Raw genomic sequence first — 18,198 nt, forward strand, 5'->3', positions numbered from 1 at the left:
CCAAACTGTCGTAGTACTTGCAGTGGATCCTGATGCAGTTTGGAGTTACTGTGTGATGGTCTGGATAGGTGTCTGCCTATCACACATTACGACCCTCATCAACAGTCGCCGTTCTCCGTCATTAAGCCGGCCGTTGTGGCCGAGTGGTTCTAGGCGCTTCAGTCCGGAACCGCGCTGCTGCTGCGTTCACAGGTTCGAATCCTGCATCGGGCATGGATGTGTGTGATGCCCTTAGGTTAGTTAGGTTCAAGTAGTTCTAAGTCTAGGGGACTGATGACCTCAGATGTTAAGTCCCATAGCGCTTGGAGCCATTTCTCCGTCAGTCGATAGACGAGGTCGGCCTGTACGCTTTTGTGCTGTACGTGTCCCTTCAAGTTTCCATTTCACTATCATATCGGAAACAGTGAACCTAGAGATGTTTAGGAGTGTGGAAATCTCGCGTACAGACGTATGACAAAAGTGACACCCTATCACATGACAACATACGAAGTCCGTGAGTTTCGCGGTGTGCCCCATTCAGCTATCTCACGATGTCTATTGACCACTGTGGTCGCTGATATGGAGTACCTGGCAGCACAATGCACCTTACTTGAAAAACATATGTTTTTTGGGGGCGTCCGGATACTTTAGATCACATGGTGTACGTATACTAATGTTATATACTTGTATTTTTAAACTGCATTTGACCCAATCGAATAAATAAATAAAAATAAAATGTTCGTATTTTAGCTTTAGTAGACCTGGCCTGAAAATTAACTTCGCAGGTCGAAACTAATCGTCAGCTTAATGAACAGAGCGGTCACTGAATTACAATAAATTTATAAAATTTTCGTTGCAAGACGGCTTTGTGCGTCCGATACGCACAAAACCGTTATCCCTAATGGTAACTGAGTAGTAAATCGGTAGTCTTGCGTCACACCCTGTACTTTCTGCAGAGCAAACGGTACCGACGGGGCTAGGGTAATGCTCGAGTCATCTTTTGTGCTGTCCTTGTGAAGCGAAAGCGCTTCAGAACGGCAAGCAACGTCACGTAGTTGCCGTCTGTGCCAAAACTTTGGCAATCAGGCGTCTCGCGTTTCTGGCACGGAACAAGCTCTCAGCAGTTCTGAAACTGGATGCCTTGTCTAAAGCTACTCGTAAGTTCCCCGTCAACGTCGCTTACAGTAGGTTGACAATGTGGCTTTTTTCTCCTTTTTTGTTACGAGTCTTTAGTCTTTCGGTGGGTTACATTTCCTGTCTCGTGCTAATCTCTACGTAACTGCTACACCGAACACGGTGAAACCGAACTTCACCGACAATATTTCGGAATACGATCAGGACCATTTTCGGGGTAGCATCCGCTAGCTCTCTACAAACTGCATTTTGTTTCATTCCTTAGCTCCTTTTATCTTTGTATCTTAGGGTTGCCATCCGTCCCGATATATCGGGACCGTCACTGGTTAAGGTCGTGCTTGTCCCAACACCCCATTGGACCAAATTTTCTCCGGATTTTGCAAAAATACTGATACGAGCTTGGCTCAAGAGCTGAAGATCTGTTAACGCAACATGTAAATGTAGCCTCAGTTTGATCCATGTCGGCAAGTTTATGTTGACAAGGTCGTCTCAGAGATGGTGTTGCATGTGTCGACGATGTCGACGATGTAAGCACGTTCTAGACCTGGCGCCATCATTCGAAAAAACTACGAGACTTCTCCATAGCGCGACGCTGGAACTCTAAACAGCGCTACGCGGAAGAAACGGGCACTTATTTTAACAGCGGTCTCATAAGACCATTCTTTCTAAACGTAATACGAACAACGGGTGCAAGTTAGTAATGTTTGACGTGTTTGATGCGGGTATATGGGGTATGAAGTGTATAGTGACGTGTTCAAATGTGTGAAATCTTATGGGACTTAACTGCTAAGGTCAACAGTCCCTAAGCTTACACACTACTTAACCTAAATTATCCTAATGACAAACACACACACCCATGCCCGAAGGAGGACTCGAACCTCCGCCGGGACCAGCCGCACAATCCATGGCTGCAGCGCCTGAGACCGCTCGGCTAATCAGGCAAGGCGTTTAGTGACGTGTGCTTGTGACTAAAAGTTACTGTCGACTGTTTACCATCTAAGAAACTTACCGAATGCCTACGGCTGGAAAGAGAAAGTGTCACTTTACGGATGATTACACGAAAGAGCGGTCTTTTGTCAAGGACGGATGGACGGATGAGGAAGCGCTGTGTAGATTTGTAGTAACTGTTTGGAGTCAGTAACTTACGGAGATAAGACAGATATGAAGCATCACATTTCTACCAAGAATCATACAAAAAGATTCGCAGTAGCATCTACATCGAAGCCTGTTTCTACATTTATGATTATAGAAGACTGTCAGGAAGAATTTCTCGTAGTTGAAGAACTAAGAACCGTTTACAAAGTTGTCTAGCAACTGTACCGTTAAACTAAATACCGCAATGTATCCTGACTCCAAAATCGCTGCAAAGGAGTCTACAGCCAGGATCAAAGCTGCAGCGATTATTAAGAATATTCTCGCACCACACGCCGTGTCCGAATGCATAAATCAATTGCGAGATGATTCATTTTACAGTATGGACATCGACGCATCGCACCTCAAGGCTGAAAAGACGTTACCTTTAGTTGTTCAGTACTGTACTGAAACTGACTGAATCGAACAGGGGCTGCTTAAGTTTGATTCGCTGAATAACGAAACATCGGAGACAATTCCAGTTTTGTATAGCTAATTTAATGCAACTGCTTATTAGCCAAATTAATCGCTTTTTCTGGTGACAACAGCAATACCAACTTCGGAGAGCTTCATCAACACGGCCAGCCGAATGAGTTTCACGAAATTAATAAAGAACTAGGAAAAATGTAGAAGAAATTCGATTATCCACAAGGACTTTATCAGCCACTGTAGTCTCAACTGTTGTCATTGAAATAATCATTAAAATATTTATTTTCCAATATACACGGTAAGGACAGAGAAACTGGAAGAGTTCTGCTTATACGTTGACGTCAATCATTAGAGAAAAACAAGACGGCTGTCGTTAATACCAGCAGTTGAAAGGATTCTTAAGTTCTGGATTCCGTTAAAACAATTTTTTGACGCAGAAGGCAGGCCACCTAAAATAATTTCAAATTTTTTCAGTAGTCCGATCAATGAAATTTACTTCATGTTCCAGCAGTCAAACTTGGCTCTGTTTGAAGAGAGCTCTAAAAAGCATGGGGAAGAATAAAGTCTCGATAATTGAAATAGGATATATATCAATCAACTCTGAAAGAGTTATGAACGAAAGGAAAAAAAAAACTGTCAGTTTTATTGGCATCCAAACGAAGATGAATTTGAACAAATTAAAGAATGAGAACCCTAACCAAGAAATAATTAATTTGATTACAAAATTTGCGGAAGGACGATGGCTTTCTATGCCATAGCATTTGATTACTTAGAGAATTGTGCTATTTCTTTTAATAAATATGAAGTATTGAATGGATGACGCTATCTGAAATCACAGATTGGGTGACGACTGAAATCTGTGTAGCGAGTACAAGCGGGACCGAGTCAGTGAAAAGAAAGTCAAAGTTGTCACGGTACCACATATGAACACGCATTAAGGGTAAAAAACCTAACGAAACATGATCTAAATGCCGAAAATACCTGTTTAAAATCAATTCCATTGACAAAAAGGCATGTCTCAACTGTGATGAACGAAAATAAGTGCTTAGTTGATTTGTTCATGTACCTACTGTCTTCATTGAAAGTCATTATTTATTCTTTGTAGTCTATTTCTGAACATTGTTGAAGTAGATTTTCTTTGATTTTTAAATGAATTTGAGAAACACTATTTAAGAGGCCAATATTAATTTACGGTGAACACTGAATAAATTCTCAACTGCGAAGATCGCTAAAATCTTTTATTCATATAGATGACCAGTTTCGGCAAATTCCCTGTGCCATATTCGGATCTATGTTTACGTCACGATGTAAACACAGATCCGAAGATGTAAACACAGATCCGAAGATGTAAACACAGATCCGAAGATGTAAACACAGATCCGAAGATGTAAACACAGATCCGAAGATGGCAACACGGAATTGCCGAAACCGGTTATCTATACGTAGAAAGGATTTCAACGGTCTTGGCAGCTGAGAATTTATTCAAGGTTCATAATACCACATATCGCTCCCATGCTAACGATGTCAGAGTAGTAAGTTTATGTAAAGGCCTCCACTATTGGTAAGACTTTATTTATTGATAAAGATTGATTTTTCATAAATATGAGCCTTGCTTTTATTGATTAACAACAGTTTAGGGAAAAACAGAAGTAAGTTAGTTACAGATGGTTTTCATTTTTGCGTTTGAAAACTACCACGCGACGTTACTAACGTCAGTCCAAACAGCGAATGTAGTGAGGGGTTAATAATGATGAGGTGGCCGATATGCACGTCTCGTCTGTGAGTTCTCTGATCGCAAGGGAAGAGTGGCATGAGGACGCTATGCTGAGCTCTTTAACACAGGGATGGCGGCCACCGCAGCACAGTAATTCTGCATCTGAGGATGGTTGCATTAGTCCAGCAGCACTGTTGTTAAAATATCAATATTTTCTTCCAAAAAATTATATACATCGGCGACGTCGTTTTCGTGTCGATATCGAAGTGGCAGTGTCCGGTGCGCATATTTTTTATCTTCTATTCTATTTTTTCGCTATTTCCGATAAATATTTGAAGTTGCTCTTCTGAAATTGTTGTAGACATTTTACTTTCACTGCGTGAAGGAGTCTTACTACTTTATGAGTTTTCATCACGTCGAATCTCTCTTGTTGACTGTGTGAAGGAAATATAGCTGGCACAAAGTAGTAGACCTACTGCACGGGGGGAACAATTAGAATGAGTGCAAAAACCATTTTTTACGCAACTAGTGTGCTATTTCTTCACATCGGCATTCTTCAAAAACAGTTTCAGACGCTGAAGAGCAGAAATCTAAATGACAAGACTGGTCCTGGAGAAGTATGATGAAATCGAGCCTGCCCGGTCAACACCGACTCAAAGGAAGGCCTCGGCGCTTGTTCGTGACGTCACGTCAGCTAGGCACGGCGAACGCCAGGTCTCTTGCAGGCATAAAACTCATAATGGTGGTGTCTCCCTCTCTGACACAGGAAAATGTGAAACTATTGGCGGTAGTTGACCAACACACATTGATCTGAGAGATTTCTGCAATTCATTACACTTCTTAACAAATAGTGTACTCCTGAACTTAAATTTCCAGCTGCTTTAAGGATTGACATACAAAATTAACTTCATGGTCCAGCAGCAACAGAATTCGTGCTTCTTTACCTTATTTGTAAATCTGAGGAAGTTACGTTTGTACTGGGTTGCTTTTACAAGAAACTGTGAACATATTGGTGCTCTTCTTTAGTTATCTTGGTTGACTATGAGGTGAGGAGCACTGAATGTTAATGAAATATCTTGCGATTGTACAGGTTGTGGGCGGGGGGGTAGGGGACAGAAGAAGAGGCAAAAGAGAGATACTGGTTTTATCAAATAAATTTTTTTTTATCTTATAAAGTTTCTCCTTTCAGTTGCAAGAGGGGAATAGTTATCTTTTCTTATGTGCATGTTTAAAAAAGTTTAAGCTCAGCAGTATTTTCGATATATGAAGCTATTTTGTTTTCTGTTTAGAATTCCTTTCGTTGAAAACGACTGTAATATAATGACTGGCAACAGTTGGAGTTTTACACATGTAAATTAGTTCACATTTCCAGTGACGATGTCAAACGAAAATAAATAAAAGAAACGAGTTAATTGTAAGGGGGTTGTGGTATGTTTCGATAACAAAATGGATCAAGTAAATATAGTTACTTGAATGTAAAATTTCCGAAGCTTGCAATGGGGCAAAACATCATCTCATATTGATCCACGTTTGTTTCGACAGGATTCAGTAATACAGAACTATGATCTTCATTTGTAGCTTTACGATAGTAAGAAAATCTTTCATCTAAATAAAACTGCAGAATCCAAAACAATACCAAACATTTTGTCCAAAAATAAGAGATTTATAGTGATAAGCACGCCCAGGCGTTTCTGCCTGCAACAGACCTGGCGTTCGCCGTGCCTAGCTGACGTGACGTCACCAACAAGCGCCGAGGCCTTCCTTTGAGTCGGTGTTGGCCCGGTTGGCCGTGCTGTCTAACGCCAACTTCTACCGATGATTTTCCCCCATGGTGCTACAGCACCCTGACATTAACTGGCGAACGGTTTGGGGGTGTGTGCATCCACCCTTTTTACCGTCGTCTGTGTCTGCACTCTGGTATGTTTTACTATATGGCAAATTTCCTACTAATAGCCGACTTTATCGCATAGGACTGGCCATCTCCCCACTCTGCCCTGACTGTCAGCTCGAAGACACCGACGAGCACGGTCTTACGTGCCCCCTGAAACGAAACGTATGGTTCCTCATCCAACGAATCGTGGGCTTTTACCTCCGTGCCCCGCCAACGACGGTAACCCCAGATTTCCTGTTGTTGCCCCAGACATTTCACTACCCTCTTGCTAAGCACCATGCCCTCATCTGGTTTCGAGGACAGGCTTTAGAATACCTCTTTCAGAGTGGTCCGCACACAGTCCTTGACTTCTGGTACAAAGTTGTGACCGCGCATAGCACCCTCACCCGAAAACCATCTTACCGACAATCTTTTGCCGGTTATCTCCGCAGCGTCTTCCGCAAAGTTGGGGTGTGCCATGCCTACCTGTCACATGATGCAACACCTTTATCCACGTTCTCATGCATCGGAAAAAAAGGAAGAAGACAGAATATGTTATATTTTGTCGTATTTAATGTTTTTGTAATATTTTTGTTTAACTAACAGCCATTTGTATATTTTTAAATGGTACCTTGAAGAACGCTTGCATAGTGTATATATATGTACTGTTACTTTGTTCAATAAAGACTATTGGGAAAAAATGCACGGTTTACAGGCGTGGAAGGAGCGCCTGATCCCCGGCACGAATCCGCACGGCGGATGAGGTCCGGTGAACCGGTCAGTCTGTGGATGGTTTTTAGGCGGTTATCCACCTGCCTCGGCGAATGCGGGCTGGTTCCCCTTATTCCGCCTCAATTGCATTATGTCGGCGATTGCTGCGCAAAGACGTTCTCCACGTACGCGTACACTACCATTACTCTACCACGCAAACATAAGGGTTACACTCGTCTGGTGCGAGACGTTCCCGGGGGTGGGGGGGGGGGGGGGGGGGGTGGGGGGAGGGGTGGTCCACCGGGGGCCGAACCGCACAATAACCCTGGGTTCCGTGTGGGTCAGCGGAGGGGTGAAGTGGACTGCGGTAGTCGTCGTGGGGTTGTGGACCACTGCGGATGCGGCGGGGACGGAGCCTCTCCGTCGTTTCTAGGTCCCCAGATACTGCACTTTTCACTTCACCACGCAATTTTGACGCTGCAACTGCTACGCGCTGGCGTTTGCAGAAATGAAAAAACAAGGAAGTCGACATGAAGTGTTCCAGATAAATCCGATATGTGAAACCAAACGGCGGACCCATCGGACACCTTTTATTGTGCCACTTACATGCAGCAACCACTGTAAGCGAAATGGTTATCGCCAAGCGTGAACGTGCATCGTTTTCTTTTTAATTCTTGCTCTTAGAGGGATAAGCAGGGTGCTACCTTGTTGATGTACAGAATATCTAACAATATATCAGTACTTAAATACACAGCTGTTAAACTGGTAGTATATTTATAATATGCAGCTGATATTTTTTTTGTCTGTGCGTCGATACTTTTTCCGTCGATATACCGGTGTAGTTTTCGATACGTTAAGGGTCGACAAGCGTATTTTATTAATATCGATATATATCCCGAGGTTTTAAAAAATCAAGAATCCTACTGTAACACAGCCAGTTCTGAAGACGTACCTCAACATCATGCAGACGGTTCACAGACACTCGTGCCATATGTAGGCAGGTATTGCGGTAGTAGTAGGTATTAAAATCCATGGAGAAGAATAAAAACTTTGAGGTTCGCTGATGACATTGTAGTTCTGTCAGAGACAGCAAAGGGCTTGGAAGAGCAGTTGAACGGAATGGACAGTGTCTTGAAAGGAGGATATATGATGAACATCAACAAACTAGGATAATGGAATGTAGTCGCATTAAGTCCGGTGATGCTGAGGGAATTAGATTAGGAAACGAGACACTTAAAGTAGTGAAGGAGTTCTGCTATTTGGGGAGGAAAATAACTGATGATGGTCGAAGGAGAGAGGATATAAAATGTAGAGTGGCAATAGCAAGGAAAGCGTTTCGTAAAAAGATAAATTTGTTAACATCGAGTATAGATTTGTCAGGAAGTCGTTTCTGAAAGTATTTGTATGGAGTGTAGCCATGTAAGGAAGTGAAACATGGACGATAAATAGTATGGACAAGAAGAGAATAGAAGCTTTCGAAATGTGGTGCTACAGAAGAATGCTGAAGATTAGATGGGTAGATCACATAACTAATGAGGAGGTATTGAATAGGATTAGGGAGAAGAGGAGTTTGTGGCACAACTTGACAAGAAGAAGGGACAGGTTGGTAGGACATGTTCTGAGGCATCAGGGGATGACAAATTTAGTACTGGAGGGGAGGTGGAGGGTAAAAATCGTAGAGGGAGAGCAAGAGATGAATACACTAAGCAGATTCAGAAGGATATAGGTTGCAGTAGGTACTGGGAGATGAAGAAGCTTCCACAGGATAGAGTAGCATGGAGAGCTGCATCAAACCAGTCTCAGGACTGAAGACCACAACAAGAACAACATTGCGGTAAAAAAAAAAGGCGCCACGATACTGTCGCACGAGAGGTAACCCATGAGGACGCAGGATGTACCATTGTGCCGACAGAGTTCCTGAATCACTACCAGCCGTGACGAGAAGTCAGGCCGATGGCATCCAACAGCGTGTCACCAGCAGTAACACCGCTGGGCCTCCCCAGAACATGGGAAGAATGGCACTTCTCCACAGGCTCCCACTACTCGTATAGTCGCCGACGATCGTCTCTAGGGTAGTAAAGACCACGATCCATAGGTGAGGACAATGCGACCTCATCCCTCAGCACTCAATGCTTTCCGGTCACGGCAGCACTCCGAATGATGCAGCCGTTTAGGTTGTGGTGTAAACAGCAGCCTACGTATGGAACGGTAATTCCGAAGTCCGGCTGCTGCTATTATCCAACCAATGGTGCATTATGACACAGAATATTCCAAGGAGTCCATTACTTGTTCTCCGATGGTAAGCGCATAAGCGAAGAGGTCATGGTGTCTTATGTGCGCAATATAGTCATCTTCACAAGCAGTTGACTGGAATCTTGACGATGGGTCTCTGCCTGCCCTCACTATGCATCATGTAGAATGGCTCCTAGCGTCAACAATGACAATGTAGCGTGAATTACAGCTCGGATCTAGGATATTTCCGAAGGGGGCAAAAACTTCATAGTGGTGCCCCCCTCCTCACTCTTCTCCTCCTCCTCCTCTTCTCCCTCCTCCCCCTCCCCCCCACCCGGCTCAGTTCGTACAGCCCGTCCCCTTTTGCCTGCCGGACAGTTTTTTTTTATTTTTAGATGCGACGGGGTTCCCTGGCACAGACACCAAGTACACTATAGACACATCCAAAAAGCAACATACGGTTCGTTCAGAAATCAGCTTAGAATGTGTTCAAAAAAGGTGGTTCTCCCGCAGAATAGTCGCGGATAACATGGATAACGCCAGCAACAAAATGGCTCTGAGCACTATGGGACTTAACATCTATCGTCATCAGTCCCCTAGACCTTAGAACTACTAAAACCTAACTAACGTAAGGACATCACACAACACCTAGTCATCACGAGGCAGAGAAAATCCCTGACCCCGCCGGGAATCGAACCCGGGAACCCGGGCGCGGGAAGCGAGAACGCTAAAGGGACAGGATGATACGACATCAAGACATCAGGGAATAACTTCTAAGTTACTGGAGGGAGCTGTCGATGGTGTTAAATTGTGGAGGAAGAGAAAGACTGGAATAAATACAAGAAATAATTGAGGGCGTAGGTTCTAAATGCTACTCTCAAATGAAAACTTTGGCAGAGGAGAGAAAATGACAGTGGATTTACGATAACCTTCATGAAGTACCTGTGACAAGGCAGAGATCAATAGAGGTTCAGCCTCAATGTGTGGGTTGGAATCATCATCATCATCATCATCCTCCATCTTTTCCTCATTGGCGCCTCTGTATTTCCGCGACGTCTTACAGGATAAACTTGCCTTCAGTTTTTCAGACATGAACCGCTTCATTTACGTGATGAAGTACCTCTAGACATCCAACGAATATTACTTTTGAATACATTGTGGGAGTGAATAGTGATCAATGTATTACAAATATTTACTATCAAAACCAGTCTTCATCACTATTTATTACGGTGACCGGTTTCGACCACTACTGTGGTATCTTCAGACCAATGAGTAAGAACCTCCTTCTGGTGGTAAATCACTACTATGTGATTTACCACCAGGAGGTCCTTACCCATTGGTCTGAAGATGACCACAGTAGTGGTCGAAACTGGTCACCGTAATAAATAAATTGTGATGAAGACCAGTTTTGATAGTAAAAATCCAACCCATGTCATTTATGCACGCTGGTGCTCCATCTCGCCTGCTACGGATAGATCGCCAGTATCTCGATAACCAGTTTCTAAGGACGTGGACTTGTCGAGGGGGATCCTATGTACAGGTCGCCAGATTTGAATCCAATGGTTTTTTCCGTTTTTCCTTTCGCGATTCTTAAAATCCTTGGTGCATCCAATTCCCGTACCCAGTGTCCTGAGAGAGGCTATCCAAAAGGGATTTGACTTAATGCGGAATACACCAGGCGTTTTCCATGACGTACGGAAAAGTCATGTATGGAAGCAGGAAGTCGTCACTTCACGCTATTTCTGTAGATACAAGTGTGTCTGGTAAGAGTTTTGGGCCACGAATAATAAGTAATTCCATATGAACTTCTTGTAATGTTTTCATGTCACGAATAAATGCCTAAAGTTTGACGTATTTTTATACGTCTCATGTATGAACACTGCATTACTCCTGTGGCACACAGCACACTCACTTGCTGCTGTAACGGCCACTACGAGTGTACATACCTGCTGTGACGTGTGTGTGGCGATGTTCAACAACTGGTCCGACGAACGACGGAGATGCAGGACGCGCTGGATCTGTAACACAGGTAAACACACATCAGGACAGTCGTTCAGGCGGAACTTAATTCAGTAACTCATTCGATACATATAAAATGTATGATAACCAACGTTAACTACACTGACGGAGAAAAATATCCCAACACCAAGCAGTGCGAAACAGAAGTTGGTAGGCGTGTTTGTACAACTGAAAGATGACGTCAACTCAAATTTCGAGCCAGTCGCATAAGAGCAGAGCTAGTACACCGCTGTGAGGATGCAAATCAGGTTTGTTTCGAATGCGCGCTTTAACAGTCGACAGCGTTAGTTACCTTTGAGACTGCACGTGCTGAGCTGACGTTGTCGAGAATGCTTTTAAGGCGATAAAGACGCATTGATCAACACCTCAGTGTGTTTGAAAGAGGTCGTTTAACATAGCTGGATTTTCCTCCTGCGATACTGCAGAAAGACTTGGCAGGAATGTGGTCACAGAACACGGGAAGGTACGGTCGCAAGACGACTGGGTTACAGCCATGTGTCACTAACGAGAGGGAAGGCCATCGTGTTCGGCGTATGGCTGGAGCATCGCACTGCATCTGCAGCAGCAACTTGAGTGGCAGCTGGCACCGCAGCGACACAACGAAAGAAACAGGTTACTTCAAGGACGGCTCCTAACCAGACATCCTAAAGCGTTCATTCCATCGATATTTTATATTGGCAATACATCGATATCGAGATGGCAATATCGAGTGCCGATATTTTTATTTTAGATTGTATTTTTCGCAATTTCCGGTAAAGTTCTGAATTCTTTTAAATTCAATTAGTGTGTCATCTTTTCACAACGGTAGCATCAAAAACAGTTGCTGAAAATTATGAAGAAAAATTTAAATGACAATATTGGTCTTTGCTGTGGGTGGAGACGTGTGAAGGGAAATGCATAACTGGCGCTACTAACAGAAACTGGAACTTTAACTTCACCACGCAATTTTGACATTACAAATGCTACGTCGCTGTCGTTGGCAGAAATGAAAAAACAGGGAAGTCGACATGAACTGTTCCCGGACAAGTCCGATATGTGACGAAACCGAGCGACGGACCCATCGGGCATCGTTTATTTTCACACTTACAACCAGTTACCACAGCAAAGTTGTTATCGCCAGTCGTGAATGTGCATCTTTTTCCTTTCAATTCTCGCTCGAAGGGGTACAGGCAGGCAGCTAGCTTGTTGATATACGAAATATCAGATTATAAATCAAAACTTAAATATAGAGCTCTAAAACTGGCAGTATATTTACAATGTGCAGCCGATATTTTTTGAGGCCGGTACGTCGATATTTTTTTCGGTCGCTATGGGGTGCTTTTTTCGAGTATCGAGGGCCGATCATTTCTTTATAAATATCGATATACAGGATTCCTAATATTTTTAAAAGCATCAACACTCCTAGTACGAAGTGTGACTTTGAGAAAAGCGCACTGTCGTACTATCTGCCGAATAGAGTGTCACTAAGGGTAAAAGGAATGTATACTCACTCAAGCGACAATGGGAAGGCAACAACAGTTTTAATTCTGAAAATTTTCGTATACTTCTTGGAAATGACAAGAATACGCATTCAGCTGAGTCCGGTATGAATGAGAGACTACGATTTTAGTGTTGACAAACGGAACGTCACATAATTACCGCGGAACATTGGAAATTTATATGTGAAAGTACTGTCTGCCGATTGGCCTGGTGACCAGTAATTCAGAGTAAACAGAACTGCGAATTTTGATTCAAGAACTTTCAAAATATATACAAGTCTAAACAGATGAAGTATACTGCCTTAGTGGAACCCTGTTACTGCCCTGTAAATTATTAGCCAACTACGATCACTATCAGCTTCGGTCTCTCTTCATTCTTGTTTCTTATTTTTTTCCAGTACTCCATCTTCTCCCCACGTTGTCTTTTCCTTTCTTTTGTCCATACTGTTCCTCATTTCTTATTTTTTTTCTACCTTGAAAGGCTTCTACATACTGTACTTTAGCATTAAAAAGGTTTCTTTCTGTTATTTCCGATCCGTTGAAGATGTTTGTTTCTAGTTCTCTCATTTTTTCAATCCATGCTACTGGCGAGTCTTTTTCTATAAATACAGGAATATTTGCATGTGACTCATTCGGTAGAGACGTCCAGAGAAGGTTAATCCTAGCTTTGCGATTACTTCTGATATTTTATCTATATTACGGTAGCGCGCCTCGTTACTTCCCATTTTACAGCCATCTGTAGTTTCTATTGCTCCCGTTACTTTTCTAACGATAAGTGTTTCATGTACTATTCTGTCCAGCTTACGGTTCAACGCTAAGCATTCACATACTTACAAACTTTTTGGTCTTACCGCTTTGGTATGGTGTTATGGTTTCGTTTTCTAGATATGCATTTCCTGTAGATTTTTTTGTCAAGCCGTATGCTCTTTTCATTTCATTAACTGTAACGTCTAGCGCAAATCTGTCTAGTTGATTTTCTTGTACAGTTACTCAGAGATATTTGAATTTATTAACTTGCTCTATTTTATCTGTTTTTCTATGTCTTTGGATGCATTTTTTACATATTTGTCATGAATGTTTTTCAGCTGGACTTTTAAGACCAGTGCTACTTTTTTTCAGAAAATTTGAGTAACTGGTTGTATTATTTTCTGACAGTATTGCAAAATCGTCTGTTAAAGTCAGGCAGTTTACCTAATTCCATTTCTTTTCCTTCTCAGAATTAGGGGATTTTTTTTTTAAAGCTTCAAATTCTGATGCACTACTTCTTGAGATTGGGAAATCGGTAATGGAACTATTTGTGAGACCTGAGACAAGCACATATTAATAGAAAATAACAGTGTTCGTAACTTATGGAAAATTGTTTCTTACGCCCTACACCTGTTTAGTGTACAGAGATTATACATGCTGTACGGGAGCGGCGTGGTGTGTTGCTGAACTCTCAATTAACGCAAAGATGAGTTCCTTTGATAAAATGTAGTTTAATATTCTCACCCGCTCTCCCTCCTCCCCTCCCTTTCCTTAAAATTGTGTATGCCACATTATTTCATCAGGAGGAGAGACACGCAAGCCTTCGGTAGCACGCAAGAATACTCGACACAAAACGATGTATTGCTGGCGTTAAGCTGTTCCTGGAAAGCTATCACGAAGGATGACAGTGGAATACCCACGAGGAGAGCAGAGCGCTTACGATGTTATGAAACGAGACGGCTATCCCCCCCCCCCTCCCCCCCCCCCCCCCCCGGGCGGGAGCTATCTCTCGCCCCATGCAACGATGTCCAAACAAGTCCGGCTCGTTGTGAAAGCGTGTGGCACGGTGCCTGTCCTACAAGGAAGAGAGACGAGAAATCCGGCGTTACGGTTATAACACGACGAGGAAGTTCTGTCACAGCGGCGAAGCGTCTCACCCGGAAGCTACCACAAGACCACATGGGCGGGCGAGACAAAGTTACAAAAGACTTGTTTCTTGGGAGCTACGGGAGTAGCGAGGTCCTTGGTTTCTCGGTCAAAAGACAGTTCACCTCGAAGTACGTAAGAATGGTAAAATCGAGGTCTCGAAAGAAATACTGAGGCCAGAGCTGAGAAATAGAAGTACAGGGATACTAGTATAAATGTGTAACACACACAGATGAGTCCTGGGAGACCCCCTCGTCTGCTCTGGTGTACGTACTGCCTCGACCTGTAAACAGGGTTGCTGCACTGAAACGCCAAGGAAACTGGTATACGCATGTACTTTCAAATGCAGAGATATGTAAACAGGGAGAACACGGCGCTGCGGTCGGCAACGCCTATACAAGATAAGTGTCTGGCACAGTTCTTAGATCAGTTACTGCTGCTACAGTGGCAGGTTATCAAGATTTAAGTGGGTTTGAACGTCGTGTTATAGTCGGCGCACGAGCGATGGGACACAGCATCTCCGAGGTAGCGGTGAAATCGGGATTTTCCCGTACGACCATTTCACGACTGTACCGTGAATACCAGTAGTCCGGTAAAACATCAAAGCTGCGACATCGCTGCAGCCGGAAAATTGAAGACAATCGTGCAACGTGACAGAAGTGCAACCTTCCCGCAAATTGTTGATGGCCCAGCACTGAAACCTGCAGCAAGTGTCGGCGTGCGAACCATTGAACGAAACATCATCGATATGGGGAGTGTTCTTTCGGACATGTCCATATCCATATGAGTATATACAGGGTGGTCCATTGATCGTGACCGGGCCAAACATCTTACGAAATAAGCGTCAAACGAAAAAACTACAAAGAGCGAAACTTCTCTAGCTTGAAGGTGGAAAACAGATGGCGCTATGGTTGGCCGGCTAGATGGCGCTGCCATAGGTCAAACGGATATCAACAGCGTTTTTTAAAAATAGGAACCCCCATTTTTTATTACATATTCTTGTAGTACGTAAAGAAATATGAGTGTTTTAATTGGACTACTTTTTTCGCATGATGGCGCTGTAATAGTCACAAACATATGGCTCACAATTTTTAACGAACAGTTGGTAACAGGTAGGTTTTGTAAATTAAAATACAGAACGTAGGTACGTTTGAACATTTTATTTCGGTTGTTCCAATGTGATACATATACCTTTGTGAACTTATTTGTGAGAACGCATGTTGTTACAGCGTCATTACCTGTAAATACCACATTAATGCAATAAATGCTCAAAATTATGTCCGTCAACCTCAGTGCGTTTGGCTCTCAACAGCGTCTTTCGCCTTCCGTAATGTTCGCACATGCATTGACAATGCGCTGACGCGTGTTGTCAGGCGTTGTCAGTGGATCACGATAGCAAATATCCTTCAACTTTCCCCACAGAAAGGAATCCGGGGACGTCAGATCCGATGAACCTGCGGGCCATGGTATGGTGCTTCAACGACCAATCCACCTGTCGTGAAATATGCTATTCAATACCGCTTCAACCACACGGCCGGACATGCATCATGCTGGAAGTACATCGCCATTCTGTCATGCAGTGAAACATCTTGTACCAACATCGGTAGAACATTACGTAGGAAATCAGCATACATTGCACTATTTAGATTGCCATCGATAAAACGGGGGCAAATCATCCTTCCTCCCATAATGCCGCACCATACGTTAACCCGCCAAGCTCGCTGATGTTCCACTTGTCGCAGCCATCATGGATTTTCCGTTGCCCAATAGTGCATATTATGCCGGTTTACGTTACCGCTGTTGGTGAATGGCGCTTCGCGTGCAAAAAATCTGTCATCGTCCCGTAATTTATCTTGTACCCAGTGGCAGAATTGTACACGGTGTTCAAAGTCGTCCCCATGCATAGAAATATGGTACGGTTGCAAGCGATGTTGATGTAGCATTCTCAACACCGACGTTTTTGAGATTCCCGATCTCGCGCAATTTGTCTGCTACTGATGTGCGGATTAGCCGCGACAGCAGCTAAAACACCTACTTGGGCATCATCATTTGTTGCAGGTCGTGGTTGACGTTTCACATGTGGCTGAACACTTCCTGTTTCCTTAAATAACGTAAGTATCCGGCGAACGGTCCGGACACTTGCGGATGATGTCGTCCAGGATACCTAGCAGCATACATAGCACACTTTCGTTGGACATTTTGATCACAATAGCTATACATCGACGCGATACCGACGCGATATCGACCTTTTCCGCAATTGGTAAACGGACCATTTTAACACGGGTAATGCATCACGAAGCAAATACCATCCTCACTGGCGCAATGTTACGTGATACCACGTACTTATACGTTTGTGACTATTATAGCGCCATCGATCACAAAGCCAAAAAAGTGGTCCAACTAAAACATTCACATTTCTTTACTTACTACACGAATATGTAACAAAAAATGGGGTTCCTATTTTAAAAAACGCAGTTGATATCCGTTTGACCTATGGCAGCGTCTTCTAGTGGGCCAACCATAACGCCATCTGGTTTCCCCTTCAAGCTAGACAAGTTTCGTTCTTTGCAGTTTTTTCGTTTGATGCTTATTTCGTGAGACATTTGATCCGGTCACTATCAGAAGACCACCCTGTAGTTCTGGCAGTACCGGCCGTGAGCTGCTCCTTCCGTGCGGCTGCACACATATTCCACGAAGTCTTACGGGACTTGGTAAGAATGTCTTCAACGAGTAATGAGTGTTGGGTAGGGACACTACGAATGTAGTGTGTGGACATATGAGGTGAGAATGTGGTCTCGCGGGAGACGTGCGCGAGATAGTCCCTGCAGTCGCGCTATCCTCTGTGCCCTCGGTGGCTCAGATGGCTAGAGCCTCTGCCATGTAAGCAGGAGATCCCGGGCTCGAGTCCCGATCGAGGCGCACATTTTTGCCTTTCCCCGTTGTATATCAACGCCCGTCAGTAGCTGAAGGTATTACAATATAATTCTAATTTCATCATCGATATGCGCTTTCGCAGCCGAATGCCCACTCGTGTACTCTTGATGACTGCAGGACACAAGGCTTTTCGCCTCACCTGGGCTCTTTGACGCCATTGGACTGTTGATGGCTGGAAACACGTTGCCCGGTCGGACGAGTCTCGTTTCAAATTTTATCAAGCGGATGTACGTGTACGGGTATTGAGACAACCCTATGAATCCGTGGACCCAGCATGTCAGCAGGTGACTGATAAAGCTAGTGAAGACTGTGTAATGGCGTGGGCCGTGTGCACTTTGAGTGATATAGGGCACGTGATTCATCTATATACGATTTGACACGTACGTAAGCATCCTGTCTGATCACCTGGCATTCCGACAGACATGGGTAATTCCAGCAGGACAATGCGACACCCCACACGTCCAGAATTGCTACAGAGTGGCTCTAGGAACACTATCGCTGGCCACCAAACTCTCCAGACCTGAACATTACTGAGTATATCTGGCATGCCTTGCAACGTGCGGTATTAGGCAGGTGTACCAGTTTCTTTGGCTCTTCGGAGCCTAAATGATTCATTAGTTTTCAAAGGTCTGTATTTTCAAAATATGACATGTACAAATATGGTTGATGCATGA

The 18,198-nt window shown here is 43.7% G+C and overlaps 1 protein-coding gene across 6 annotated transcripts in view; it reads right to left on the reverse strand.

Moving 5' to 3' along the window:
* The window catches only part of LOC124717211 (pyruvate carboxylase, mitochondrial), a 371,895-nt gene that overhangs the window by 152,826 nt on the left and 200,871 nt on the right, over window positions 1-18,198 (reverse strand). For all 6 annotated transcript variants that reach the window (XM_047243993.1, XM_047243997.1, XM_047243992.1 and 3 more), the window contains one exon: window positions 11,147-11,218. The gene's annotated coding sequence lies outside the window, so the exon portion shown is untranslated. The remainder of the gene's footprint in view (window positions 1-11,146; window positions 11,219-18,198) is intronic.

The sequence above is a fragment of the Schistocerca piceifrons genome, chromosome 9 (genome assembly GCF_021461385.2).
Source record: "Schistocerca piceifrons isolate TAMUIC-IGC-003096 chromosome 9, iqSchPice1.1, whole genome shotgun sequence".
NCBI classification, from domain to species: Eukaryota; Metazoa; Arthropoda; class Insecta; order Orthoptera; family Acrididae; genus Schistocerca; species Schistocerca piceifrons.